Raw genomic sequence first — 27,698 nt, 5'->3', positions numbered from 1 at the left:
TTGCATGGGATTTGTCCATAAAAAAATCCCTCACTGTTCTCTTTTCTCCACTGCTTGGCTGTGAGAGCAGGAAGCAGCAGAATCCGTGGCAGAGATAGATAAAGAAGAGCACGGGGAAGAAGCAAGCCCAGATGGCAGGGAGAAAGAGAACCAGCAGTATCCAGGTCAGGCAGAAACTGCCCCTCCCAGAGCAGAGTCCCAACAGCTGAGAAGCTGGAGCATCATGCCCAGGGAATGGATCTTGCATGTTGGCTGTCTGAGAAGCTGCACAGTGAGAAACGGTCGCTAGGTTCAGGTAAGCCTCAGTAAGACTAATTCTAAACAATTAACAGGCATTTCCATTTTACTTCATCCCATTCCTGACTAGTTCTAAGCTATTTTTGGTTACTTAAGTATTTATGGTCATTTCTGGCCTGTTTTAAGCTGCTCTTGCCTATTTCTAATGTGCTTCAGGCTATTTCTAACCTCTTGATGCCCATTTCTAATTCTTCTGAAGCCATTCTGGCAGTTTCCAAACCATTTTGGTCCATTTCCTACCCATTTCTAGCCTGGTCTTCCCCTTCATAGCTTGGTTTAACTCCTGTATGGTCATTTTTATCTTACTCTTCTGCATTTCTAAACCTTTTTTAGATTCTTTTGGCACATTGTAAACAATGGAGAGGCTTTTCCATCTTATTCTGCCCATTCCTTACTAGTTTTAAGCTGGTTTTGGCTCCTTCTTTAGTATTTGTGGTCATTTCTGGCCTGTTTTAAGCTGGTCTTGCCTATTTCTAATGTGCTTCAGGCTATTTCTAACCTCTTGATGCCCATTTCTAATTCTTCTGAAGCCATTCTGGCAGTTTCCAAACCATTTTGGTCCATTTCCTACCCATTTCTAGCCTGGTTTTGCCGTTTCCTAGCTTGGTTTAACTCCTGTATGGTCATTTTTATTTTACTCTTCTCCGTTTCTAAACCTTTTTTAGATTCTTTTGGCACATTGTAAACAATGGAGAGGCTTTTCCATCTTATTCTGCCCAATCCTTACTAGTTTTAAGCTGGTTTTGGCTCCTTCTTCAATATTTGTGGTCATTTCTGGGCTGTTTTAAGCTGCTCTTGCCTTTTTCTAATGTGCTTCAGGCTATTTCTAACCTCTTGATGCCCATTTCTAATTCTTCTGAAGCCATTCTGGCAGTTTCCAAACCATTTTGGTTCATTTCCTACCCATTTCTAGCCTGGTCTTCCCCTTCCTAGCTTGGTTTAACTCCTGTATGGTCATTTTTATCTTACTCTTCTGCATTTCTAAACCTTTTTTAGATTCTTTTGGCACATTGTAAACAATGGAGAGGCTTTTCCATCTTATTCTGCCCATTCCTTACTAGTTTTAAGCTGGTTTTGGCTACTTCTTTAGTATTTGTGGTCATTTTTGGCCTGTTTTAAGCTGCTCTTGCCTATTTCTAATGTGCTTCAGGCTATTTCTAACCTCTTGATGCCCATTTCTAATTCTTCTGAAGCCATTCTGGCAGTTTCCAAACCATTTTGGTCCATTTCCTACCCATTTCTAGCCTGGTTTTGCCGTTTCCTAGCTTGGTTTAACTCCTGTATGGTCATTTTTATTTTACTCTTCTCCGTTTCTAAACCTTTTTTAGATTCTTTTGGCACATTGTAAACAATGGAGAGGCTTTTCCATCTTATTCTGCCCATTCCTTACTAGTTTTAAGCTGGTTTTGGCTACTTCTTTAGTATTTGTGGTCATTTTTGGCCTGTTTTAAGCTGCTCTTGCCTACTTCTAATGTGCTTCAGGCTATTTCTAACCTCTTGATGCCCATTTCTAATTCTTCTGAAGCCATTCTGGCAGTTTCCAAACCATTTTGGTCCATTTCCTACCCATTTCTAGCCTGGTCTTGCCCTTTCCTAACTTGGTTTAACTCCTGTATGGTCATTTTTATCTTATTTGTGTTTGTGTTTGGAATGATTTGGTTTTGTCAGACCTGGTTCTCAGGCTCCTCAGGAGCCCGGTTGCTTTGCTCTTGGGTCTGTGCATGTGATCCGGGCAGATGTGCTGCTCCGTCTGGGAGGTACTGTGCCTGTGTAGGTTATTCTCTGTTTGTTGGTGTCACAGCATGTGTAGTGTTTTGTGTGTGTGTGTTTGCCTTGGAGCTGCTCTACTCATGGTGTGTATTTGGGCCAGGTGCAGCATCTGTAGTGCAAGTCTGTGTGTATTATGATCAGAGGCAGATCTTGAGCATTTCCTTGGGATGGAGGTTACAGGTTCTGGGCTCAGCAATGGTCTCTAGACATAAAAGCTGTGTGGGTATTAACATAGTAGTTGTTTAGCAACTCGGTGATAATTTGGCCAGTGTTTTTGTTCAGATCTCTGCTCTGAAGCAGTTGTCAACGTGATGAAAGCAGGCTTGAAGCAAGGCTCTGTGGCAGAGATGCAGAGCAGCCGGCAGACACTCTTGCAGCCCCGACAGTGATCCCATAAGGATGACATGACAATGATCGGCAGGGCTGGAAGGGGGGGGGGGTGGCGGGCGTTTCGGCGGCTGGCGCCGCTCGCTGTTGCCATCTTGTGTCCAGGTTAGGTACTGCAGCCCTGCCTCCGCGCATGAGCCGTGGTGCTCCCTGTCCCCGGAAGTGGCTGGTGTCACGTGGTGCCCGCCGGTTTCCGGCGGGCTGTAGCAAGCGCGGCTCCATGCGGCCGCAGTCTGGTGGCCGCCCGCCGGCTCCGGTCCCTCCGCGCCGTTTCGGTGTGGCAGGCGCAGCCCCCGGGAGCAGCATGGCGGCGGGCAGGGTCCGGGTCCAGGTCCGGGTCCCGGCAGCAGCAGGTGAGAGCCGAGCCCACCGCGGGGCCGGGCTTACCGGGGAGGGGAGCGGGCCCGGCCGCCCGGCCGTGCCTTGGACGTGCGCAGAGGGGCCTCTCCTGCCTGCTGGCCGCTCGGCACGGGAAGCCTCTCGGTGCTCGGTACTGAGGGGAGTGAAGGCACGGGGGGGGGGGGGGGGTGGTTACCTGGAGGTCCGTAATTCACACTGTACCTGCACTGGGAGGGAAAGGGGCCAGGGTTGAAATAGCTGTTTCTAAAGCAGCCAAGGCGTTCCCTGCTTGTTTTCTCTGATCTAATCTTGTGCTTAGTTGGGAAATTAGACTGTTGACTGTAGCTTTAAGGTGCTGAAGGATCTGGAGACTGGGATTCTCGGAGAAATGAGAAGGGGGAAGGGTGCATTGCCCTCCTTTTGTTCTGCACACAGACCTTGCTGGGCTGAGCCCTGGGGGAGGCCAGCTCATCCCAGCCTTTCTGTTAAGGACTTCAGTTGCTGCTGTTGCTCTCCTGCTTTCGCCCGTCTTTGGACAACTGCTTAGCTCCAGTAAAGCCATCAGGCTTCTTCATAAATGCTTCTTATTCCAGATGCAGAGGCAGCTCAAGCACAGGCCCTCGCTAATGGCTGCAGTGGCTGCGGCTGTTGGGTTTCATAGGTAAGAATTTTTGTAGGGGATTGTCTCTCCTGTGAAATGCTTGCATGGGATTTGTCCATAAAAAAATCCCTCACTGTTCTCTTTTCTCCACTGCTTGGCTGTGAGAGCAGGAAGCAGCAGAATCCGTGGCAGAGATAGATAAAGAAGAGCACGGGGAAGAAGCAAGCCCAGATGGCAGGGAGAAAGAGAACCAGCAGTATCCAGGTCAGGCAGAAACTGCCCCTCCCAGAGCAGAGTCCCAACAGCTGAGAAGCTGGAGCATCATGCCCAGGGAATGGATCTTGCATGTTGGCTGTCTGAGAAGCTGCACAGTGAGAAACGGTCGCTAGGTTCAGGTAAGCCTCAGTAAGACTAATTCTAAACAATTAACAGGCATTTCCATTTTACTTCATCCCATTCCTGACTAGTTCTAAGCTATTTTTGGTTACTTAAGTATTTATGGTCATTTCTGGCCTGTTTTAAGCTGCTCTTGCCTATTTCTAATGTGCTTCAGGCTATTTCTAACCTCTTGATGCCCATTTCTAATTCTTCTGAAGCCATTCTGGCAGTTTCCAAACCATTTTGGTCCATTTCCTACCCATTTCTAGCCTGGTCTTCCCCTTCATAGCTTGGTTTAACTCCTGTATGGTCATTTTTATCTTACTCTTCTGCATTTCTAAACCTTTTTTAGATTCTTTTGGCACATTGTAAACAATGGAGAGGCTTTTCCATCTTATTCTGCCCATTCCTTACTAGTTTTAAGCTGGTTTTGGCTCCTTCTTTAGTATTTGTGGTCATTTTTGGCCTGTTTTAAGCTGGTCTTGCCTATTTCTAATGTGCTTCAGGCTATTTCTAACCTCTTGATGCCCATTTCTAATTCTTCTGAAGCCATTCTGGCAGTTTCCAAACCATTTTGGTCCATTTCCTACCCATTTCTAGCCTGGTTTTGCCGTTTCCTAGCTTGGTTTAACTCCTGTATGGTCATTTTTATTTTACTCTTCTCCGTTTCTAAACCTTTTTTAGATTCTTTTGGCACATTGTAAACAATGGAGAGGCTTTTCCATCTTATTCTGCCCATTCCTTACTAGTTTTAAGCTGGTTTTGGCTACTTCTTTAGTATTTGTGGTCATTTTTGGCCTGTTTTAAGCTGCTCTTGCCTATTTCTAATGTGCTTCAGGCTATTTCTAACCTCTTGATGCCCATTTCTAATTCTTCTGAAGCCATTCTGGCAGTTTCCAAACCATTTTGGTCCATTTCCTACCCATTTCTAGCCTGGTCTTCCCCTTCCTAGCTTGGTTTAACTCCTGTATGGTCATTTTTATCTTACTCTTCTGCATTTCTAAACCTTTTTTAGATTCTTTTGGCACATTGTAAACAATGGAGAGGCTTTTCCATCTTATTCTGCCCATTCCTTACTAGTTTTAAGCTGGTTTTGGCTACTTCTTTAGTATTTGTGGTCATTTTTGGCCTGTTTTAAGCTGCTCTTGCCTATTTCTAATGTGCTTCAGGCTATTTCTAACCTCTTGATGCCCATTTCTAATTCTTCTGAAGCCATTCTGGCAGTTTCCAAACCATTTTGGTCCATTTCCTACCCATTTCTAGCCTGGTTTTGCCGTTTCCTAGCTTGGTTTAACTCCTGTATGGTCATTTTTATTTTACTCTTCTCCGTTTCTAAACCTTTTTTAGATTCTTTTGGCACATTGTAAACAATGGAGAGGCTTTTCCATCTTATTCTGCCCAATACTTACTAGTTTTAAGCTGGTTTTGGCTCCTTCTTCAATATTTGTGGTCATTTCTGGGCTGTTTTAAGCTGCTCTTGCCTTTTTCTAATGTGCTTCAGGCTATTTCTAACCTCTTGATGCCCATTTCTAATACTTCTGAAGCCATTCTGGCAGTTTCCAAACCATTTTGGTTCATTTCCTACCCATTTCTAGCCTGGTCTTCCCCTTCCTAGCTTGGTTTAACTCCTGTATGGTCATTTTTATCTTACTCTTCTGCATTTCTAAACCTTTTTTAGATTCTTTTGGCACATTGTAAACAATGGAGAGGCTTTTCCATCTTATTCTGCCCATTCCTTACTAGTTTTAAGCTGGTTTTGGCTACTTCTTTAGTATTTGTGGTCATTTTTGGCCTGTTTTAAGCTGCTCTTGCCTATTTCTAATGTGCTTCAGGCTATTTCTAACCTCTTGATGCCCATTTCTAATTCTTCTGAAGCCATTCTGGCAGTTTCCAAACCATTTTGGTCCATTTCCTACCCATTTCTAGCCTGGTTTTGCCGTTTCCTAGCTTGGTTTAACTCCTGTATGGTCATTTTTATTTTACTCTTCTCCGTTTCTAAACCTTTTTTAGATTCTTTTGGCACATTGTAAACAATGGAGAGGCTTTTCCATCTTATTCTGCCCAATCCTTACTAGTTTTAAGCTGGTTTTGGCTCCTTCTTCAATATTTGTGGTCATTTCTGGGCTGTTTTAAGCTGCTCTTGCCTTTTTCTAATGTGCTTCAGGCTATTTCTAACCTCTTGATGCCCATTTCTAATTCTTCTGAAGCCATTCTGGCAGTTTCCAAACCATTTTGGTTCATTTCCTACCCATTTCTAGCCTGGTCTTCCCCTTCCTAGCTTGGTTTAACTCCTGTATGGTCATTTTTATCTTACTCTTCTGCATTTCTAAACCTTTTTTAGATTCTTTTGGCACATTGTAAACAATGGAGAGGCTTTTCCATCTTATTCTGCCCATTCCTTACTAGTTTTAAGCTGGTTTTGGCTACTTCTTTAGTATTTGTGGTCATTTTTGGCCTGTTTTAAGCTGCTCTTGCCTATTTCTAATGTGCTTCAGGCTATTTCTAACCTCTTGATGCCCATTTCTAATTCTTCTGAAGCCATTCTGGCAGTTTCCAAACCATTTTGGTCCATTTCCTACCCATTTCTAGCCTGGTTTTGCCGTTTCCTAGCTTGGTTTAACTCCTGTATGGTCATTTTTATTTTACTCTTCTCCGTTTCTAAACCTTTTTTAGATTCTTTTGGCACATTGTAAACAATGGAGAGGCTTTTCCATCTTATTCTGCCCAATCCTTACTAGTTTTAAGCTGGTTTTGGCTCCTTCTTCAATATTTGTGGTCATTTCTGGGCTGTTTTAAGCTGCTCTTGCCTTTTTCTAATGTGCTTCAGGCTATTTCTAACCTCTTGATGCCCATTTCTAATTCTTCTGAAGCCATTCTGGCAGTTTCCAAACCATTTTGGTTCATTTCCTACCCATTTCTAGCCTGGTCTTCCCCTTCCTAGCTTGGTTTAACTCCTGTATGGTCATTTTTATCTTACTCTTCTGCATTTCTAAACCTTTTTTAGATTCTTTTGGCACATTGTAAACAATGGAGAGGCTTTTCCATCTTATTCTGCCCATTCCTTACTAGTTTTAAGCTGGTTTTGGCTACTTCTTTAGTATTTGTGGTCATTTTTGGCCTGTTTTAAGCTGCTCTTGCCTATTTCTAATGTGCTTCAGGCTATTTCTAACCTCTTGATGCCCATTTCTAATTCTTCTGAAGCCATTCTGGCAGTTTCCAAACCATTTTGGTCCATTTCCTACCCATTTCTAGCCTGGTTTTGCCGTTTCCTAGCTTGGTTTAACTCCTGTATGGTCATTTTTATTTACTCTTCTCCGTTTCTAAACCTTTTTTAGATTCTTTTGGCACATTGTAAACAATGGAGAGGCTTTTCCATCTTATTCTGCCCAATACTTACTAGTTTTAAGCTGGTTTTGGCTCCTTCTTCAATATTTGTGGTCATTTCTGGGCTGTTTTAAGCTGCTCTTGCCTTTTTCTAATGTGCTTCAGGCTATTTCTAACCTCTTGATGCCCATTTCTAATAATTCTGAAGCCATTCTGGCAGTTTCCAAACCATTTTGGTTCATTTCCTACCCATTTCTAGCCTGGTCTTCCCCTTCCTAGCTTGGTTTAACTCCTGTATGGTCATTTTTATCTTACTCTTCTGCATTTCTAAACCTTTTTTAGATTCTTTTGGCACATTGTAAACAATGGAGAGGCTTTTCCATCTTATTCTGCCCATTCCTTACTAGTTTTAAGCTGGTTTTGGCTACTTCTTTAGTATTTGTGGTCATTTTTGGCCTGTTTTAAGCTGCTCTTGCCTATTTCTAATGTGCTTCAGGCTATTTCTAACCTCTTGATGCCCATTTCTAATTCTTCTGAAGCCATTCTGGCAGTTTCCAAACCATTTTGGTCCATTTCCTACCCATTTCTAGCCTGGTTTTGCCGTTTCCTAGCTTGGTTTAACTCCTGTATGGTCATTTTTATTTTACTCTTCTCCGTTTCTAAACCTTTTTTAGATTCTTTTGGCACATTGTAAACAATGGAGAGGCTTTTCCATCTTATTCTGCCCAATCCTTACTAGTTTTAAGCTGGTTTTGGCTCCTTCTTCAATATTTGTGGTCATTTCTGGGCTGTTTTAAGCTGCTCTTGCCTTTTTCTAATGTGCTTCAGGCTATTTCTAACCTCTTGATGCCCATTTCTAATTCTTCTGAAGCCATTCTGGCAGTTTCCAAACCATTTTGGTTCATTTCCTACCCATTTCTAGCCTGGTCTTCCCCTTCCTAGCTTGGTTTAACTCCTGTATGGTCATTTTTATCTTACTGTTCTGCATTTCTAAACCTTTTTTAGATTCTTTTGGCACATTGTAAACAATGGAGAGGCTTTTCCATCTTATTCTGCCCATTCCTTACTAGTTTTAAGCTGGTTTTGGCTACTTCTTTAGTATTTGTGGTCATTTTTGGCCTGTTTTAAGCTGCTCTTGCCTATTTCTAATGTGCTTCAGGCTATTTCTAACCTCTTGATGCCCATTTCTAATTCTTCTGAAGCCATTCTGGCAGTTTCCAAACCATTTTGGTCCATTTCCTACCCATTTCTAGCCTGGTTTTGCCGTTTCCTAGCTTGGTTTAACTCCTGTATGGTCATTTTTATTTTACTCTTCTCCGTTTCTAAACCTTTTTTAGATTCTTTTGGCACATTGTAAACAATGGAGAGGCTTTTCCATCTTATTCTGCCCAATCCTTACTAGTTTTAAGCTGGTTTTGGCTCCTTCTTCAATATTTGTGGTCATTTCTGGGCTGTTTTAAGCTGCTCTTGCCTATTTCTAATGTGCTTCAGGCTATTTCTAACCTCTTGATGCCCATTTCTAATTCTTCTGAAGCCATTCTGGCAGTTTCCAAACCATTTTGGTCCATTTCCTACCCATTTCTAGCCTGGTCTTGCCCTTCCTAGCTTGGTTTAACTCCTGTATGGTCATTTTTATCTTACTGTTCTGCATTTCTAAACCTTTTTTAGATTCTTTTGGCACATTGTAAACAATGGAGAGGCTTTTCCATCTTATTCTGCCCATTCCTTACTAGTTTTAAGCTGGTTTTGGCTCCTTCTTCAATATTTGTGGTCATTTCTGGGCTGTTTTAAGCTGCTCTTGCCTATTTCTAATGTGCTTCAGGCTATTTCTAACCTCTTGATGCCCATTTCTAATTCTTCTGAAGCCATTCTGGCAGTTTCCAAACCATTTTGGTCCATTTCCTACCCATTTCTAGCCTGGTTTTGCCGTTTCCTAGCTTGGTTTAACTCCTGTATGGTCATTTTTATTTTACTCTTCTCCGTTTCTAAACCTTTTTTAGATTCTTTTGGCACATTGTAAACAATGGAGAGGCTTTTCCATCTTATTCTGCCCAATCCTTACTAGTTTTAAGCTGGTTTTGGCTCCTTCTTCAATATTTGTGGTCATTTCTGGGCTGTTTTAAGCTGCTCTTGCCTTTTTCTAATGTGCTTCAGGCTATTTCTAACCTCTTGATGCCCATTTCTAATTCTTCTGAAGCCATTCTGGCAGTTTCCAAACCATTTTGGTTCATTTCCTACCCATTTCTAGCCTGGTCTTCCCCTTCCTAGCTTGGTTTAACTCCTGTATGGTCATTTTTATCTTACTCTTCTGCATTTCTAAACCTTTTTTAGATTCTTTTGGCACATTGTAAACAATGGAGAGGCTTTTCCATCTTATTCTGCCCATTCCTTACTAGTTTTAAGCTGGTTTTGGCTACTTCTTTAGTATTTGTGGTCATTTTTGGCCTGTTTTAAGCTGCTCTTGCCTATTTCTAATGTGCTTCAGGCTATTTCTAACCTCTTGATGCCCATTTCTAATTCTTCTGAAGCCATTCTGGCAGTTTCCAAACCATTTTGGTCCATTTCCTACCCATTTCTAGCCTGGTCTTCCCCTTCCTAGCTTGGTTTAACTCCTGTATGGTCATTTTTATCTTACTGTTCTGCATTTCTAAACCTTTTTTAGATTCTTTTGGCACATTGTAAACAATGGAGAGGCTTTTCCATCTTATTCTGCCCATTCCTTACTAGTTTTAAGCTGGTTTTGGCTACTTCTTTAGTATTTGTGGTCATTTTTGGCCTGTTTTAAGCTGCTCTTGCCTATTTCTAATGTGCTTCAGGCTATTTCTAACCTCTTGATGCCCATTTCTAATTCTTCTGAAGCCATTCTGGCAGTTTCCAAACCATTTTGGTCCATTTCCTACCCATTTCTAGCCTGGTCTTGCCCTTCCTAGCTTGGTTTAACTCCTGTATGGTCATTTTTATCTTACTGTTCTGCATTTCTAAACCTTTTTTAGATTCTTTTGGCACATTGTAAACAATGGAGAGGCTTTTCTATCTTATTCTGCCCATTCCTTACTAGTTTTAAGCTGGTTTTGGCTACTTCTTTAGTATTTGTGGTCATTTTTGGCCTGTTTTAAGCTGCTCTTGCCTATTTCTAATGTGCTTCAGGCTATTTCTAACCTCTTGATGCCCATTTCTAATTCTTCTGAAGCCATTCTGGCAGTTTCCAAACCATTTTGGTCCATTTCCTACCCATTTCTAGCCTGGTCTTCCCGTTTCCTAGCTTGGTTTAACTCCTGTATGGTCATTTTTATCTTACTGTTCTGCATTTCTAAACCTTTTTTAGATTCTTTTGGCACATTGTAAACAATGGAGAGGCTTTTCCATCTTATTCTGCCCAATCCTTACTAGTTTTAAGCTGGTTTTGGCTCCTTCTTCAATATTTGTGGTCATTTCTGGGCTGTTTTAAGCTGCTCTTGCCTTTTTCTAATGTGCTTCAGGCTATTTCTAACCTCTTGATGCCCATTTCTAATAATTCTGAAGCCATTCTGGCAGTTTCCAAACCATTTTGGTTCATTTCCTACCCATTTCTAGCCTGGTCTTCCCCTTCCTAGCTTGGTTTAACTCCTGTATGGTCATTTTTATCTTACTGTTCTGCATTTCTAAACCTTTTTTAGATTCTTTTGGCACATTGTAAACAATGGAGAGGCTTTTCCATCTTATTCTGCCCATTCCTTACTAGTTTTAAGCTGGTTTTGGCTACTTCTTTAGTATTTGTGGTCATTTTTGGCCTGTTTTAAGCTGCTCTTGCCTATTTCTAATGTGCTTCAGGCTATTTCTAACCTCTTGATGCCCATTTCTAATTCTTCTGAAGCCATTCTGGCAGTTTCCAAACCATTTTGGTCCATTTCCTACCCATTTCTAGCCTGGTTTTGCCGTTTCCTAGCTTGGTTTAACTCCTGTATGGTCATTTTTATTTTACTCTTCTCCGTTTCTAAACCTTTTTTAGATTCTTTTGGCACATTGTAAACAATGGAGAGGCTTTTCCATCTTATTCTGCCCAATCCTTACTAGTTTTAAGCTGGTTTTGGCTCCTTCTTCAATATTTGTGGTCATTTCTGGGCTGTTTTAAGCTGCTCTTGCCTTTTTCTAATGTGCTTCAGGCTATTTCTAACCTCTTGATGCCCATTTCTAATTCTTCTGAAGCCATTCTGGCAGTTTCCAAACCATTTTGGTTCATTTCCTACCCATTTCTAGCCTGGTCTTCCCCTTCCTAGCTTGGTTTAACTCCTGTATGGTCATTTTTATCTTACTCTTCTGCATTTCTAAACCTTTTTTAGATTCTTTTGGCACATTGTAAACAATGGAGAGGCTTTTCCATCTTATTCTGCCCATTCCTTACTAGTTTTAAGCTGGTTTTGGCTACTTCTTTAGTATTTGTGGTCATTTTTGGCCTGTTTTAAGCTGCTCTTGCCTATTTCTAATGTGCTTCAGGCTATTTCTAACCTCTTGATGCCCATTTCTAATTCTTCTGAAGCCATTCTGGCAGTTTCCAAACCATTTTGGTCCATTTCCTACCCATTTCTAGCCTGGTTTTGCCGTTTCCTAGCTTGGTTTAACTCCTGTATGGTCATTTTTATCTTACTGTTCTGCATTTCTAAACCTTTTTTAGATTCTTTTGGCACATTGTAAACAATGGAGAGGCTTTTCCATCTTATTCTGCCCAATCCTTACTAGTTTTAAGCTGGTTTTGGCTCCTTCTTCAATATTTGTGGTCATTTCTGGGCTGTTTTAAGCTGCTCTTGCCTTTTTCTAATGTGCTTCAGGCTATTTCTAACCTCTTGATGCCCATTTCTAATTCTTCTGAAGCCATTCTGGCAGTTTCCAAACCATTTTGGTCCATTTCCTACCCATTTCTAGCCTGGTTTTGCCGTTTCCTAGCTTGGTTTAACTCCTGTATGGTCATTTTTATCTTACTCTTCTCAGTTTCTAAACCTTTTTTAGATTCTTTTGGCACATTGTAAACAATGGAGAGGCTTTTCCATCTTATTCTGCCCATTCCTTACTAGTTTTAAGCTGGTTTTGGCTCCTTCTTTAGTATTTGTGGTCATTTCTGGCCTGTTTTAAGCTGCTCTTGCCTATTTCTAATGTGCTTCAGGCTATTTCTAACCTCTTGATGCCCATTTCTAATTCTTCTGAAGCCATTCTGGCAGTTTCCAAACCATTTTGGTCCATTTCCTACCCATTTCTAGCCTGGTTTTGCCGTTTCCTAGCTTGGTTTAACTCCTGTATGGTCATTTTTATTTTACTCTTCTCCGTTTCTAAACCTTTTTTAGATTCTTTTGGCACATTGTAAACAATGGAGAGGCTTTTCCATCTTATTCTGCCCATTCCTTACTAGTTTTAAGCTGGTTTTGGCTCCTTCTTCAATATTTGTGGTCATTTCTGGGCTGTTTTAAGCTGCTCTTGCCTATTTCTAATGTGCTTCAGGCTATTTCTAACCTCTTGATGCCCATTTCTAATTCTTCTGAAGCCATTCTGGCAGTTTCCAAACCATTTTGGTCCATTTCCTACCCATTTCTAGCCTGGTCTTGCCCTTCCTAGCTTGGTTTAACTCCTGTATGGTCATTTTTATCTTACTGTTCTGCATTTCTAAACCTTTTTTAGATTCTTTTGGCACATTGTAAACAATGGAGAGGCTTTTCCATCTTATTCTGCCCATTCCTTACTAGTTTTAAGCTGGTTTTGGCTACTTCTTTAGTATTTGTGGTCATTTTTGGCCTGTTTTAAGCTGCTCTTGCCTATTTCTAATGTGCTTCAGGCTATTTCTAACCTCTTGATGCCCATTTCTAATTCTTCTGAAGCCATTCTGGCAGTTTCCAAACCATTTTGGTCCATTTCCTACCCATTTCTAGCCTGGTTTTGCCGTTTCCTAGCTTGGTTTAACTCCTGTATGGTCATTTTTATCTTACTCTTCTCCGTTTCTAAACCTTTTTTAGATTCTTTTGGCACATTGTAAACAATGGAGAGGCTTTTCCATCTTATTCTGCCCATTCCTTACTAGTTTTAAGCTGGTTTTGGCTACTTCTTTAGTATTTGTGGTCATTTTTGGCCTGTTTTAAGCTGCTCTTGCCTATTTCTAATGTGCTTCAGGCTATTTCTAACCTCTTGATGCCCATTTCTAATTCTTCTGAAGCCATTCTGGCAGTTTCCAAACCATTTTGGTCCATTTCCTACCCATTTCTAGCCTGGTCTTGCCCTTCCTAGCTTGGTTTAACTCCTGTATGGTCATTTTTATCTTACTGTTCTGCATTTCTAAACCTTTTTTAGATTCTTTTGGCACATTGTAAACAATGGAGAGGCTTTTCTATCTTATTCTGCCCATTCCTTACTAGTTTTAAGCTGGTTTTGGCTACTTCTTTAGTATTTGTGGTCATTTTTGGCCTGTTTTAAGCTGCTCTTGCCTATTTCTAATGTGCTTCAGGCTATTTCTAACCTCTTGATGCCCATTTCTAATTCTTCTGAAGCCATTCTGGCAGTTTCCAAACCATTTTGGTCCATTTCCTACCCATTTCTAGCCTGGTCTTCCCCTTCCTAGCTTGGTTTAACTCCTGTATGGTCATTTTTATCTTACTGTTCTGCATTTCTAAACCTTTTTTAGATTCTTTTGGCACATTGTAAACAATGGAGAGGCTTTTCCATCTTATTCTGCCCATTCCTTACTAGTTTTAAGCTGGTTTTGGCTACTTCTTTAGTATTTGTGGTCATTTTTGGCCTGTTTTAAGCTGCTCTTGCCTATTTCTAATGTGCTTCAGGCTATTTCTAACCTCTTGATGCCCATTTCTAATTCTTCTGAAGCCATTCTGGCAGTTTCCAAACCATTTTGGTCCATTTCCTACCCATTTCTAGCCTGGTCTTGCCCTTCCTAGCTTGGTTTAACTCCTGTATGGTCATTTTTATCTTACTGTTCTGCATTTCTAAACCTTTTTTAGATTCTTTTGGCACATTGTAAACAATGGAGAGGCTTTTCTATCTTATTCTGCCCATTCCTTACTAGTTTTAAGCTGGTTTTGGCTACTTCTTTAGTATTTGTGGTCATTTTTGGCCTGTTTTAAGCTGCTCTTGCCTATTTCTAATGTGCTTCAGGCTATTTCTAACCTCTTGATGCCCATTTCTAATTCTTCTGAAGCCATTCTGGCAGTTTCCAAACCATTTTGGTCCATTTCCTACCCATTTCTAGCCTGGTCTTCCCGTTTCCTAGCTTGGTTTAACTCCTGTATGGTCATTTTTATCTTACTGTTCTGCATTTCTAAACCTTTTTTAGATTCTTTTGGCACATTGTAAACAATGGAGAGGCTTTTCCATCTTATTCTGCCCAATCCTTACTAGTTTTAAGCTGGTTTTGGCTCCTTCTTCAATATTTGTGGTCATTTCTGGGCTGTTTTAAGCTGCTCTTGCCTCTTTCTAATGTGCTTCAGGCTATTTCTAACCTCTTGATGCCCATTTCTAATACTTCTGAAGCCATTCTGGCAGTTTCCAAACCATTTTGGTTCATTTCCTACCCATTTCTAGCCTGGTCTTCCCCTTCCTAGCTTGGTTTAACTCCTGTATGGTCATTTTTATCTTACTGTTCTGCATTTCTAAACCTTTTTTAGATTCTTTTGGCACATTGTAAACAATGGAGAGGCTTTTCCATCTTATTCTGCCCATTCCTTACTAGTTTTAAGCTGGTTTTGGCTACTTCTTTAGTATTTGTGGTCATTTTTGGCCTGTTTTAAGCTGCTCTTGCCTATTTCTAATGTGCTTCAGGCTATTTCTAACCTCTTGATGCCCATTTCTAATTCTTCTGAAGCCATTCTGGCAGTTTCCAAACCATTTTGGTCCATTTCCTACCCATTTCTAGCCTGGTTTTGCCGTTTCCTAGCTTGGTTTAACTCCTGTATGGTCATTTTTATTTTACTCTTCTCCGTTTCTAAACCTTTTTTAGATTCTTTTGGCACATTGTAAACAATGGAGAGGGTTTTCCATCTTATTCTGCCCAATCCTTACTAGTTTTAAGCTGGTTTTGGCTCCTTCTTCAATATTTGTGGTCATTTCTGGGCTGTTTTAAGCTGCTCTTGCCTCTTTCTAATGTGCTTCAGGCTATTTCTAACCTCTTGATGCCCATTTCTAATTCTTCTGAAGCCATTCTGGCAGTTTCCAAACCATTTTGGTTCATTTCCTACCCATTTCTAGCCTGGTCTTCCCCTTCCTAGCTTGGTTTAACTCCTGTATGGTCATTTTTATTTTACTCTTCTCCATTTCTAAACCTTTTTTAGATTCTTTTGGCACATTGTAAACAATGGAGAGGCTTTTCCATCTTATTCTGCCCATTCCTTACTAGTTTTAAGCTGGTTTTGGCTACTTCTTTAGTATTTGTGGTCATTTTTGGCCTGTTTTAAGCTGCTCTTGCCTATTTCTAATGTGCTTCAGGCTATTTCTAACCTCTTGATGCCCATTTCTAATTCTTCTGAAGCCATTCTGGCAGTTTCCAAACCATTTTGGTCCATTTCCTACCCATTTCTAGCCTGGTTTTGCCGTTTCCTAGCTTGGTTTAACTCCTGTATGGTCATTTTTATCTTACTCTTCTGCATTTCTAAACCTTTTTTAGATTCTTTTGGCACATTGTAAACAATGGAGAGGCTTTTCCATCTTATTCTGCCCAATCCTTACTAGTTTTAAGCTGGTTTTGGCTCCTTCTTCAATATTTGTGGTCATTTCTGGGCTGTTTTAAGCTGCTCTTGCCTTTTTCTAATGTGCTTCAGGCTATTTCTAACCTCTTGATGCCCATTTCTAATTCTTCTGAAGCCATTCTGGCAGTTTCCAAACCATTTTGGTCCATTTCCTACCCATTTCTAGCCTGGTTTTGCCGTTTCCTAGCTTGGTTTAACTCCTGTATGGTCATTTTTATCTTACTCTTCTCAGTTTCTAAACCTTTTTTAGATTCTTTTGGCACATTGTAAACAATGGAGAGGCTTTTCCATCTTATTCTGCCCATTCCTTACTAGTTTTAAGCTGGTTTTGGCTCCTTCTTTAGTATTTGTGGTCATTTCTGGCCTGTTTTAAGCTGCTCTTGCCTATTTCTAATGTGCTTCAGGCTATTTCTAACCTCTTGATGCCCATTTCTAATTCTTCTGAAGCCATTCTGGCAGTTTCCAAACCATTTTGGTCCATTTCCTACCCATTTCTAGCCTGGTTTTGCCGTTTCCTAGCTTGGTTTAACTCCTGTATGGTCATTTTTATTTTACTCTTCTCCGTTTCTAAACCTTTTTTAGATTCTTTTGGCACATTGTAAACAATTGAGAGGCTTTTCCATCTTATTCTGCCCAATCCTTACTAGTTTTAAGCTGGTTTTGGCTCCTTCTTCAATATTTGTGGTCATTTCTGGGCTGTTTTAAGCTGCTCTTTGCCTTTTTCTAATGTGCTTCAGGCTATTTCTAACCTCTTGATGCCCATTTCTAATTCTTCTGAAGCCATTCTGGCAGTTTCCAAACCATTTTGGTCCATTTCCTACCCATTTCTAGCCTGGTCTTGCCCTTCCTAGCTTGGTTTAACTCCTGTATGGTCATTTTTATCTTACTGTTCTGCATTTCTAAACCTTTTTTAGATTCTTTTGGCACATTGTAAACAATGGAGAGGCTTTTCCATCTTATTCTGCCCATTCCTTACTAGTTTTAAGCTGGTTTTGGCTACTTCTTTAGTATTTGTGGTCATTTTTGGCCTGTTTTAAGCTGCTCTTGCCTATTTCTAATGTGCTTCAGGCTATTTCTAACCTCTTGATGCCCATTTCTAATTCTTCTGAAGCCATTCTGGCAGTTTCCAAACCATTTTGGTCCATTTCCTACCCATTTCTAGCCTGGTTTTGCCGTTTCCTAGCTTGGTTTAACTCCTGTATGGTCATTTTTATCTTACTCTTCTCCGTTTCTAAACCTTTTTTAGATTCTTTTGGCACATTGTAAACAATGGAGAGGCTTTTCCATCTTATTCTGCCCATTCCTTACTAGTTTTAAGCTGGTTTTGGCTACTTCTTTAGTATTTGTGGTCATTTTTGGCCTGTTTTAAGCTGCTCTTGCCTATTTCTAATGTGCTTCAGGCTATTTCTAACCTCTTGATGCCCATTTCTAATTCTTCTGAAGCCATTCTGGCAGTTTCCAAACCATTTTGGTCCATTTCCTACCCATTTCTAGCCTGGTTTTGCCGTTTCCTAGCTTGGTTTAACTCCTGTATGGTCATTTTTATTTTACTCTTCTCCGTTTCTAAACCTTTTTTAGATTCTTTTGGCACATTGTAAACAATGGAGAGGCTTTTCCATCTTATTCTGCCCATTCCTTACTAGTTTTAAGCTGGTTTTGGCTACTTCTTTAGTATTTGTGGTCATTTTTGGCCTGTTTTAAGCTGCTCTTGCCTACTTCTAATGTGCTTCAGGCTATTTCTAACCTCTTGATGCCCATTTCTAATTCTTCTGAAGCCATTCTGGCAGTTTCCAAACCATTTTGGTCCATTTCCTACCCATTTCTAGCCTGGTCTTCCCCTTCCTAGCTTGGTTTAACTCCTGTATGGTCATTTTTATCTTACTCTTCTGCATTTCTAAACCTTTTTTAGATTCTTTTGGCACATTGTAAACAATGGAGAGGCTTTTCCATCTTATTCTGCCCATTCCTTACTAGTTTTAAGCTGGTTTTGGCTACTTCTTTAGTATTTGTGGTCATTTTTGGCCTGTTTTAAGCTGCTCTTGCCTATTTCTAATGTGCTTCAGGCTATTTCTAACCTCTTGATGCCCATTTCTAATTCTTCTGAAGCCATTCTGGCAGTTTCCAAACCATTTTGGTCCATTTCCTACCCATTTCTAGCCTGGTTTTGCCGTTTCCTAGCTTGGTTTAACTCCTGTATGGTCATTTTTATTTTACTCTTCTCCGTTTCTAAACCTTTTTTAGATTCTTTTGGCACATTGTAAACAATGGAGAGGCTTTTCCATCTTATTCTGCCCATTCCTTACTAGTTTTAAGCTGGTTTTGGCTACTTCTTTAGTATTTGTGGTCATTTTTGGCCTGTTTTAAGCTGCTCTTGCCTACTTCTAATGTGCTTCAGGCTATTTCTAACCTCTTGATGCCCATTTCTAATTCTTCTGAAGCCATTCTGGCAGTTTCCAAACCATTTTGGTCCATTTCCTACCCATTTCTAGCCTGGTCTTCCCCTTCCTAGCTTGGTTTAACTCCTGTATGGTCATTTTTATCTTACTGTTCTGCATTTCTAAACCTTTTTTAGATTCTTTTGGCACATTGTAAACAATGGAGAGGCTTTTCCATCTTATTCTGCCCATTCCTTACTAGTTTTAAGCTGGTTTTGGCTACTTCTTTAGTATTTGTGGTCATTTTTGGCCTGTTTTAAGCTGCTCTTGCCTATTTCTAATGTGCTTCAGGCTATTTCTAACCTCTTGATGCCCATTTCTAATTCTTCTGAAGCCATTCTGGCAGTTTCCAAACCATTTTGGTCCATTTCCTACCCATTTCTAGCCTGGTCTTCCCCTTCCTAGCTTGGTTTAACTCCTGTATGGTCATTTTTATCTTACTGTTCTGCATTTCTAAACCTTTTTTAGATTCTTTTGGCACATTGTAAACAATGGAGAGGCTTTTCTATCTTATTCTGCCCATTCCTTACTAGTTCTAAGCTGGTTTTGGCTACTTCTTTAGTATTTGTGGTCATTTTTGGCCTGTTTTAAGCTGCTCTTGCCTATTTCTAATGTGCTTCAGGCTATTTCTAACCTCTTGATGCCCATTTCTAATTCTTCTGAAGCCATTCTGGCAGTTTCCAAACCATTTTGGTCCATTTCCTACCCATTTCTAGCCTGGTCTTCCCGTTTCCTAGCTTGGTTTAACTCCTGTATGGTCATTTTTATCTTACTGTTCTGCATTTCTAAACCTTTTTTAGATTCTTTTGGCACATTGTAAACAATGGAGAGGCTTTTCCATCTTATTCTGCCCAATCCTTACTAGTTTTAAGCTGGTTTTGGCTCCTTCTTCAATATTTGTGGTCATTTCTGGGCTGTTTTAAGCTGCTCTTGCCTTTTTCTAATGTGCTTCAGGCTATTTCTAACCTCTTGATGCCCATTTCTAATTCTTCTGAAGCCATTCTGGCAGTTTCCAAACCATTTTGGTTCATTTCCTACCCATTTCTAGCCTGGTCTTCCCCTTCCTAGCTTGGTTTAACTCCTGTATGGTCATTTTTATCTTACTGTTCTGCATTTCTAAACCTTTTTTAGATTCTTTTGGCACATTGTAAACAATGGAGAGGCTTTTCTATCTTATTCTGCCCATTCCTTACTAGTTCTAAGCTGGTTTTGGCTACTTCTTTAGTATTTGTGGTCATTTTTGGCCTGTTTTAAGCTGCTCTTGCCTATTTCTAATGTGCTTCAGGCTATTTATATTTATTTATAGATATGATACTATGAAATAGCTTTATTATCCCTTGCTAAAAATGCTTCCTTTTTTGCTTTCTTAGCAGTCAGTGCAAAAATTCAAGTTAATATCATAATATCATGGTAAAAGCTGCAAGCTCTGAAGTGGTACAGGCTGGCAGGAAGCTCCCAGTGTATGGTTTGGTGTGAGCAGCACCGATGTATTAGGTTTGGCATAGTAGTACATGGGTTTTTTTTCTTGTTTTTAGTGGCCATCTATGCCATCTATGCATCTATGCTTAACTTGTTAACAATTTATGTTCATATGTACGAGGAGGAGGAACATAAAGATGATGTAAGGATAGACAGGTTTGTAAAACCAGCCATTTCTTCAAGGGACGGCTGCTGCAGCAATACCCTGCTTGCACGATGCCCTATATGAGTGTCTGTTTTGAGCGAGTTTTACACGTGACCTGCACCCTGATCATGCGTTCTTTTTAGGCTGCACACCCGCCTATCAGCCTCATCAGCGTTGATGCTGTGGACCCACATCAGTGGTTTCTTGAGCTTTGAGAAAAACCCAGTTCTTGTTCTTAGATAAATACAAGAACCCTCTGTTTCAGAGCAGCGTGCAGCCATGTGCACACTGTGTGTGCCAGAACAGACCCTTTCAAGAGCTCCAGAAGACTTTTTTAGCCTCTTTCTTTCATCTGCAAGACCAAAAAGGAAAGAGAGGTTTCTGCAACTGGGAAGCAGGAGAAGAGAGTGGAGGTATGTCTGGTAATCGTAGCACATGCTTCTCTGACCTTGCCGAGAGAGGAAATCCATTTACTCTCTGCTTTCATCGATTGGTCTGTAATTTGCCTGTAGTTATCCTCCCCATTTCTACATTTTACAGAATCATGGAATGGTTCATGTTGGAAGGGACCTTAAAGCTCATCCAGCTCCAACCCCTGCCACAGGCAGGCAGGGACACCTCACACTAGAGCAGGTTGCTCCAAGCCCCTGTGTCCAACCTGGACTTGAACACTGCCAGGGATGGGGCAGCCACAGCTTCTCTGTGCACCCTGTGCCAGCGCCTCAGCACCCTCACGGGGAACAGCTTCTGCCTAAGAGCTCAGCTCAGTTTCCCCTCGGGCAGGTTCAAGCCATTCCCCTTGGCCTGTCCCTACAGGCCCTTGTCCCAAGCCCCTCTCCAGGTTTCCTGCAGCCCCTTTAGGCACTGGAGCTGCTCTCAGGTCTCCCCTTCAGGAGCCTTCTCTTGTCCAGGCTGCCCCAGCCCAGCTCTCTCAGCCTGGCTCCAGAGCATAGCTGCTCCAGCCCTCGCAGCAGCTCCATGGTTTCCTCTGGCTCGCTTGAGCAGCTCCACGTCCCTCTTGAGCTGGGGCTGAAGATGTGGATGCAGGACTTTGTTTCCTCTTACATTGGCATAATGCAGAGTGACACTTTAACAGCTGGACAGATGTAGATTCTCCTACCTGGGGCCAGTAAATGAGAGCAAAACCACATCCTCTGCTTGAACAAGGAAGAAATTATTTTGTTCACCTTGTTTACGTGCTTAATTCAAGAAGTTTTTTCCTTTCCAGTCAATTACATTCACGTAATTGAAAACATTGTCCCAGGAAATCTCAGCTTGGTTTGCTTTCCTGCTCGGAGACCATTGCGCTGCTTTTTGCTTAAACAGCAATTGCTTTGCTTGCAGGCTGTTTTGCAGCAGCTCTATGGCTATGGGGAATTACCAGTGTTTTTCTAATCATCCTGTTGGATGTTGTGACAATGCAGGTCCCCGGTTTCCTCTTGACATTTGGGTACTGCCAGCAGAGTTTGCAGCCCTTGGTGTTGTCTTTGTTGAATTAGGACCTGCACTGCTGAGGAGAAGGCAAGGCCTGGAGGGAGGGAGGGAGAACCAGGAACAGGTCAGCCCCAGTATTTTTCTGTAATGAGGGTGGTAAAGCACTGGCAGAGGTTGGCCAGAGAGGTGGTGGATGCCCCATCCCTGGGGACATTCAAGGCCAGGCTGGATGTGGTTCTGAGCACCCTGATGGAGTTGAAGATGTCCCTGCTCATGGCAGGGGAGGTTAGACCAGATGACCTTTAAAGGTTCCTTCCAACCAAAACCATCCTGTGCTCATATGATTAGAACCCCAGGGAATGCAGGCATTTCCCTACAGCTGCTGAGGGTCTCTTTAGAAGCCCAAGGCCACAGTTACCCTTCTTTCTTAGGGAAGGGCTTCCCGTCCTCACGCTCTTTGGTGTGTCTGGTGGCATTGTGCCCATGCCGAAGCTTGTCTTTGGCACCTTGAGCTAAAGTGCTTCACTGACATGAGGTTAAATTCATCTGGAGGAGCCTGTTTTAATGCAGCCAGGGAGGGGAAACTGGCTTATTATTTGCAGTACTGAGCTCTGTTCAGCAGGTGGGTCACGGTAAATGTTTGCTGCCACAAGTACCAGTACCAGTGCGAGTAACACCCAGCTCTGGGCAAATGCACCTTGATTTCAACCTATTTGAACTGGTCACTTACCAGCATAGCAAGTATCACATCCTGCAGGCAAAGCTGCTCAGGTGCAGCTGATGGATCCCTGAGCCCAGCAGGAGGCCTGAGGCTGCTTTTCCATTTACCTCTAAGAGCAATGACATTGGAACCACGGCAGGACGTAGAGCTTTCGTGTGCATAACCCCAAATGTATCTGCCTTTCCTAGCCTGCCAGGCAGGCAGCGTTAGTGCCGCTTTCTAGCTCACTAAAGGGTATTATCTGCTCAACATTTTCCAGTGACAAGACTTCACCTGTACCGTAGCTGATGGTGGGCTCACAGACCAGAACACACACAGCCTATTGCACAGATCGGCTTTCCTGGCAGCCCCGGGCAGCACTTGCAGGGACAGAGGTGTGTACTTAGCCCCTGATTCCAAGAAGATGCCGTAACATGGCTGTTTCTAACTCATTTATGCCCACTTCTAAACTGTTTTATTTGCTATTTCTAAATTCTTTCTGCCATTTCTAACCCATGTTTGGTCACTTCTAACCCTTTTAAAGCCATTTCTTAAAATTTCCCTCTTTTTTTGGCCCTTTTCTCACTCTGTTTAAGCCACTTTTTTATTTCTCTAACCCATTTTTTCCCATTTGTCAGCAGCTTTAAGCCTTTTTTGACGATTTCTAACACAATTGTGGCCACTTCTAACTAGATTTAAACCCATTTTTAGCCATTTGCAACCCTTATATGTCCAATTCTAACCTGGTTTAAGCCATTTTGTCCATTTCTAAACTATTTTTTCTTCTAACCATTTTTTTTGCCACTTCAAACACATTTTTGCCCATTTCTGAGCCTGGTTTAAGCCATTTTTCCCCATTTCTACCCTATTTTAAGCCATTTTAGTCTATTTCAAAACAATTCATGGCCATTTCTATCCCAGTTTTGCCCATTTCTTACCAGTTTTAAGCCGTTTTTGGCAATTTCTAACCCATCTTTCCCATTTCTAACCCCTTTAAAGCTTTTTTGGGGGCTATTTCTGACCTGTCTGTGGCTGTTTCTGTCCCATATTTATCCACATCTTCCGCATTGTAGGCCATTTTTGCCCACTTCTAACCCATTTTTACCCATTTCTTGATTGTTTTAATCCATTTTGGGCCACTTGTGTTCCACTTTGGACCATTTGTAAGGTGTTTTGAACCATTTTTTTCATTTTCTAACCCATGTTTGCCCATTTCTTATCTCATTTTAGGTATGGGACGCCTAAAAATAGTTACTGAAAGAGACTAAAAGACAAGGACAGCTGGAAAAAACATGAATGAAAAAGGAAATAAAATGTGTAAAGAAAATAAAAAGCAAAAGAGAAGAATGTGATTATAAATCCCCACAAAGCAAACACAAAGCAATAAAAGTCTGAAAGAATCTCGAATAGAAGTTCCTTAAGCAACTTTGCCCCAGCCCCAATATTGCAAACTGTCCCCACTCAGCAGCTGGGGTCCCCGGAGGCTGTCAACGGGGAGGGGAGCCGCCGTTGCTCTAAGGCCGTTGCTTCTGCAGCGTGTGCTGCCACCTCGTGTCCAAGCGTCGGTACTGCAGGTGCTGGAGGTGGAGGGGCACGGCGTAGCTCGGGGCACTGCTCGCTGCTGCCATCCTGTGTCCAAAGCTCGGTACTGCAGGTGCCGGAGATGCGGGAGGGGAAGCAAAGGGGTGGCTCAGAGCAAAGGGAGGTGCTGCCCTCCTGTGGCCAAAAGTACGAACTGCACCCCAAGAGGCCGGAGCCGCCCGAAGGGAACCGAGCGGAGCCGAAGCCGCCTGAGGGGGACGGAGCCGCCCGGAGGGACCGGAGTGGCTTCCATGGGGTCCCAGGGGAGCCGACAGCTGCCATTGCCCCCCCCGTTTGCCTCCGCCAAGTCCCGTTACCCCCATGATTCGCCTCGGCTCGGTACGGTACGGTCCGGACCCGGTTCGGCGGCACAAGCCGCACCCCGACTGGCTGAGACGCCTGTCAGTCACTCTTACTCCCGCCCCGCTTCCGTTCGGCTTCTACACTGGCCCCCCCACTCCTCTGATTGGCTGCGGCGCTTGTCAGTCACGCCTAGTCCCGCCCGGCTCCGGCGGCGCCGGATCACTGCTCTGATTGGCTGCGGCGGTTGTCAATCACGCTTAGTCCCGCCCGGCGCCCACGGCGCCCCCCCACTCCTCTGATTGGCTGCGGCGGTTGTCAATCACGCTTAGTCCCGCCCGGCGCCGACGGCGCCCCCCCACGCCTCTGATTGGCTGCGGCGGTTGTCAATCACGCTTAGTCCCGCCCGGCGCCGACCGCGCCCCCCCACGCCTCTGATTGGCTGCGGCAGTTGTCAATCACGCTTAGTCCCGCCCGGCGCCGACGGCGCCCCCCCACGCCTCTGATTGGCTGCGGCGGTTGTCAATCACGCTTAGTCCCGCCCGGCGCCGGCTCCGCCCCCCACTCCTCTGATTGGCTGAGGCGCACGTGACCCGCTCCTAGCCACGCCCCTCTCCGGCTCCGCCCCCCCTCTCCTCTGATTGGCTGATGAGTACGTCACCCGCTCGTAGCCACGCCCCTCGCCGGCTCCGCCCCCCCCCTCTTCTGATTGGCTGATGAGCACGTCACCCGCTCCTAGCCACGCCCCTCTCCGACAACGCCCCCCCACTCCTCTGATTGGCTGACGCGAAGCCGAACCCTCCCGAAGCGGCGGAACCGGCCGAAGAGAACCGAGCGGAGCCGAAGCCACCTGAGGGGGACGGAGCCGCCCGAAGGGAACCGAGCGGAGCCGAAGCCGCCTGAGGGGGACGGAGCCGCCCGGAGGGACCGGAGTGGCTTCCATGGGGTCCCAGGGGAGCCGACAACTGCCATTGCCCCCCCCGTTTGCCTCCGCCGAGTCCCGTTACCCCCATGATTCGCCTCGGCTCGGTACGGTACGGTCCGGGCCCGGTTCGGCGGCACAACCCGCACCCCGACTGGCTGAGACGCCTGTCAGTCACTCTTACTCCCGCCCCGCTTCCGTTCGGCTTCTACACTGGCCCCCCCACTCCTCTGATTGGCTGCGGCGCTTGTCAGTCACGCCAAGTCCCGCCCGGCTCCGGCGGCGCCGGATCACTGCTCTGATTGGCTGCGGCGGTTGTCAATCACGCTTAGTCCCGCCCGGCGCCGGCGGCGCCCCCCCACTCCTCTGATTGGCTGCGGCGGTTGTCAATCACGCTTAGTCCCGCCCGGCGCCGGCGGCGCCCCCCCACTCCTCTGATTGGCTGCGGCGGTTGTCAATCACGCTTAGTCCCGCCCGGCGCCCACGGCGCCCCCCCACGCCTCTGATTGGCTGCGGCGCTTGTCAATCACGCTTAGTCCCGCCCGGCGCCCACGGCGCCCCCCCACTCCTCTGATTGGCTGCGGCAGTTGTCAATCACGCTTAGTCCCGCCCGGCGCCGACCGCGCCCCCCCACGCCTCTGATTGGCTGCGGCGGTTGTCAATCACGCTTAGTCCCGCCCGGCGCCGGCTCCGCCCCCCACTCCTCTGATTGGCTGAGGCGCACGTGACCCGCTCCTAGCCACGCCCCTCTCCGGCTCCGCCCCCCCTCTCCTCTGATTGGCTGATGCGCACGTGACCCGCTCCTAGCCACGCCCCTCGCCGGCTCCGCCCCCCTCTCCTCTGATTGGCTGATGCGCACGTGACCCGCTCCTAGCCACGCCCCTCTCCGGCTCCGCCCCCCCTCTCCTCTGATTGGCTGATGAGTACGTCACCCGCTCGTAGCCACGCCCCTCGCCGGCTCCGCCCCCCCCTCTTCTGATTGGCTGATGAGCACGTCACCCGCTCCTAGCCACGCCCCTCTCCGACACCGCCCCCCCACTCCTCTGATTGGCTGACGCGAAGCCGAACCCTCCCGAAGCGGCGGAACCGGCCGAAGAGAACCGAGCGGAGCCGAAGCCGCCTGAGGGGGACGGAGCCGCCCGAAGGGAACCGAGCGGAGCCGAAGCCGCCTGAGGGGGACGGAGCCGCCCGGAGGGACCGGAATGGCTTCCATGGGGTCCCAGGGGAGCCGACAACTGCCATTGCCCCCCCCGTTTGCCTCCGCCGAGTCCCGTTACCCCCATGATTCGCCTCGGCTCGGTACGGTACGGTCCGGGCCCGGTTCGGCGGCACAACCCGCACCCCGACTGGCTGAGACGCCTGTCAGTCACTCTTACTCCCGCCCCGCTTCCGTTCGGCTTCTGCACTGGCCCCCCCACTCCTCTGATTGGCTGCGGCGCTTGTCAGTCACGCCTAGTCCCGCCCGGCTCCGGCGGCGCCGGATCACTGCTCTGATTGGCTGCGGCGGTTGTCAATCACGCTTAGTCCCGCCCGGCGCCGGCGGCGCCCCCCCACTCCTCTGATTGGCTGCGGCGGTTGTCAATCACGCTTAGTCCCGCCCGGCGCCCACGGCGCCCCCCCACGCCTCTGATTGGCTGCGGCAGTTGTCAATCACGCTTAGTCCCGCCCGGCGCCCACGGCGCCCCCCCACTCCTCTGATTGGCTGCGGCATTTGTCAATCACGCTTAGTCCCGCCCGGCGCCGACGGCGCCCCCCCACGCCTCTGATTGGCTGCGGCGGTTGTCAATCACGCTTAGTCCCGCCCGGCGCCGACCGCGCCCCCCCACGCCTCTGATTGGCTGCGGCGGTTGTCAATCACGCTTAGTCCCGCCCGGCGCCGGCTCCGCCCCCCACTCCTCTGATTGGCTGAGGCGCACGTGACCCGCTCCTAGCCACGCCCCTCTCCGGCTCCGCCCCCCCTCTCCTCTGATTGGCTGATGCGCACGTGACCCGCTCCTAGGCACGCCCCTCGCCGGCTCCGCCCCCCTCTCCTCTGATTGGCTGATGAGTACGTCACCCGCTCGTAGCCACGCCCCTCGCCGGCTCCGCCCCCCCCCTTCTGATTGGCTGATGAGCACGTCACCCGCTCCTAGCCACGCCCCTCTCCGACACCGCCCCCCCACTCCTCTGATTGGCTGACGCGAAGCCGAACCCTCCCGAAGCGGCGGAACCGGCCGAAGAGAACCGAGCGGAGCCGAAGCCACCTGAGGGGGACGGAGCCGCCCGAAGGGAACCGAGCGGAGCCGAAGCCGCCTGAGGGGGACGGAGCCGCCCGGAGGGACCGGAGTGGCTTCCATGGGGTCCCAGGGGAGCCGACAGCTGCCATTGCCCCCCCCGTTTGCCTCCGCCGAGTCCCGTTACCCCCATGATTCGCCTCGGCTCGGTACGGTACGGTCCGGGCCCGGTTCGGCGGCACAACCCGCACCCCGACTGGCTGAGACGCCTGTCAGTCACTCTTACTCCCGCCCCGCTTCCGTTCGGCTTCTACACTGGCCCCCCCACTCCTCTGATTGGCTGCGGCGCTTGTCAGTCACGCCTAGTCCCGCCCGGCTCCGGCGGCGCCGGATCACTGCTCTGATTGGCTGCGGCGGTTGTCAATCACGCTTAGTCCCGCCCGGCGCCGCCGGCGCCCCCCCACGCCTCTGATTGGCTGCGGCGGTTGTCAATCACGCTTAGTCCCGCCCGGCGCCCACGGCGCCCCCCCACGCCTCTGATTGGCTGCGGCGCTTGTCAATCACGCTTAGTCCCGCCCGGCGCCCACGGCGCCCCCCCACTCCTCTGATTGGCTGCGGCAGTTGTCAATCACGCTTAGGCCCCGCCCGGCGCCGACGGCGCCCCCCCACTCCTCTGATTGGC

At 45.8% G+C, this 27,698-nt stretch overlaps 1 long non-coding RNA gene across 3 annotated transcripts; it reads left to right on the top strand.

Moving 5' to 3' along the window:
* Positions 1 to 230: 230 nt before the first annotated feature.
* On the top strand, positions 231 to 23,294 carry LOC117438401 (uncharacterized). 3 transcript variants are annotated; one of them, XR_004550755.1, is made up of 4 exons: positions 231 to 295; positions 20,132 to 20,279; positions 22,281 to 22,395; positions 23,231 to 23,294. It is a non-coding gene; the product is annotated as an uncharacterized lncRNA (long non-coding RNA). The 3 variants fall into 3 exon arrangements; XR_004550756.1 differs by having other exon boundaries at positions 234 to 295; positions 20,137 to 20,279; XR_004550754.1 differs by lacking the exon at positions 231 to 295 and having other exon boundaries at positions 19,534 to 20,279.
* Positions 23,295 to 27,698: the final 4,404 nt, after the last annotated feature.

This window comes from Melopsittacus undulatus, unplaced genomic scaffold, assembly GCF_012275295.1.
Source record: "Melopsittacus undulatus isolate bMelUnd1 unplaced genomic scaffold, bMelUnd1.mat.Z mat_scaffold_234_arrow_ctg1, whole genome shotgun sequence".
In the NCBI taxonomy this organism is placed as follows: domain Eukaryota; kingdom Metazoa; phylum Chordata; class Aves; order Psittaciformes; family Psittaculidae; genus Melopsittacus; species Melopsittacus undulatus.
This window is presented reverse-complemented; position numbering and strand designations above follow the sequence as displayed.